The sequence below is a fragment of the Marmota flaviventris genome, chromosome 2 (genome assembly GCF_047511675.1).
Source record: "Marmota flaviventris isolate mMarFla1 chromosome 2, mMarFla1.hap1, whole genome shotgun sequence".
Taxonomy (NCBI): Eukaryota; Metazoa; Chordata; class Mammalia; order Rodentia; family Sciuridae; genus Marmota; species Marmota flaviventris.
The window spans coordinates 46,939,574-46,941,636 of NC_092499.1; the positions used below are offsets into that span (position 1 = coordinate 46,939,574).

The 2,063-nt window shown below is 47.3% G+C and overlaps 1 non-coding gene across 1 annotated transcript; it reads right to left on the reverse strand.

Moving 5' to 3' along the window:
* Positions 1–764: 764 nt before the first annotated feature.
* Positions 765–928, reverse strand: LOC114088303 (U1 spliceosomal RNA). The gene has a single exon (XR_003581965.2). It is a non-coding gene; the product is annotated as a U1 spliceosomal RNA (small nuclear RNA).
* Between the last annotated feature and the right edge of the window lie 1,135 nt (positions 929–2,063).

Here is a 2,063-nt window from a genome sequence, read left to right on the forward strand (position 1 = left end):
CTCTCTCCTTTTCCATTTCTTGTTTGAAGGCAAAAATATCGTTGAATTATGTACCCTGCCCTCTAACTCTCAATTCTGCCCCAGCCTCCCCAAGTAGCTTGAACTGTGTGTACCACTACCTTTGCCTCTTTTCTCATGAAGACACCAGTCAGAACCCAGGTGCAGTGGCCTGTGCCTGTAGTCCCAGCTACTTGAAAGGCTGACACAGGAGGACCATTTAAACCCAGGAGTTCAAGACCAACCTGCGCAACAATATAGTAAGACCCTGTTTCAAAAGGGGAAAATAATGCCTTTATCAAAAAAGAAAAAATTTTAAAACTCACATCTTCATGACAGACAAGTAGTTGCAACTGAGAGCCAGCAGTTTAGTTTAATACCTAGGAATATAGGGCAACGTTGCCTTCTTTGATATTCACATCTCAAAGAGGGAAGTTTTATTTTATGTATGTATATTTGGTACCGAAGACTGAACCTCAGGGGTACTCAGCCGCTGAGCCCCAGCCCTGCTTCGCATTTTATTTGGACACAGCGCCTCACCATACTGCTGAGGTGACCATTGAACTCGCGATCCTCCTCCTCCTCAGCTTCCCAAGGTACTGGGATCCACATGGCGCACGCGGAGTGCGCAGAACAACTTAACCACAGTCCACAGTGAGACGCTACATGAGACAAAAAAAACATCGCGAACGGAAAAAAAGAACAAAACAGAACACCACTCTAACAAAACCGAGACCCGAAAGTCTGCTTTTAAAACAAAGAATAACCAGGGGAGAGCGCGAACGCAGTCCCCCACTACCACAAATTATGCAGTCGAGTTTCCCACATTTGGGGAAATCGCAGGGGTCAGCACATCCGGAGTGCAATGGATAAGCCTCGCCCTGGGAAAACCACCTTCGTGATCATGGTATCTCCCCTGCCAGGTAAGTATGAGTTGCTAGCCAACCCTCGACCCACACCCTGGCGCCAGCCTCACTCTACACTCACGGTCATCCCCCCACGCGGCCTCTTCACCTTCCCGCCCCCATATGGCTCGGAAAAAAGTCATCACGGACAATGCGTATAATGCCCACCCGGGACGTGGGGGCCCAGGAGGAGCCGGACCAGCAGCCTCAGCGTGCGTGCTCATCTACATGCGCCACTCCCTTATGCTGACGTCCGCGGAACTCCGGTCTAATCCCCTTTCCGACGTCCCGCCTACCAAAGCCGGAAGAGAGGAGTGCTGGTGTGTGTGGTGTGTGGAAAAGAGCTGTGTGCGGTGCGGACTTAATTTTTTCCTCTCCCGTACAGGATTTCGTTTGTTTTGCTTTGTTTTGTTTGGGTGGCACCAGGGATTTAACCGAGGTGCTTTTTGCCGCCGAGCTACATTCGCAGACCTTTATTTTGTCTTTGTTGTATTTTATTTTGTGGGAGGGTTACTGGGGATTGAATTCGGGCACTCAACCACTGAGCCACATACACCCCCAATCCTTGTGTGTGTGTGTGTGTGTGTGTGTGTGTGTGTTGTTTGTTTGGGTTTTTGTATTTCATTTAGAGCCAGGGTCTCACTGAGTTCTCTGGCGCCTTGCTCTTGCCGAGACTGGCTTTGAACTGGCTTTGATCACTTGTCCAGTGAATGGACGCTTTCCTTGACATGTTATTCAAGTTTTCTTTCACTGCTACAGTTTAGGTAGCTATATAGTCCCCAAGAAAAAAAGTAATTAATGGGGATTAAAACAATGTCATGTTGGTGACAAAACTCTGATACTAGTGTTTAACTTTTTTCCTCCCTAAGGTTTTTTTTTTTAAACCAGGGATCTCAGAGGCACTGGACCACTGAGCCACATCCCCAGCCCTATTTTGTATTTTGTTTAGAGACAGGGTCTCACTGAGTTGCTTAGCGCCTTGCTGTTGCTGAGGCTGGCTTTGAACTGGCGATCTTCCTGTCTCAGCCTCCCAAACCAATGGGATCACAGGTATTCGCTACCATGCCCAGCTCCCCCAGGTTTTTAAAATAACTTTTATTTTTTAAAAGTTAATATGTGCATTACAGGAAAAATAAAAACACAAGCAAAGAATAAAGTTAT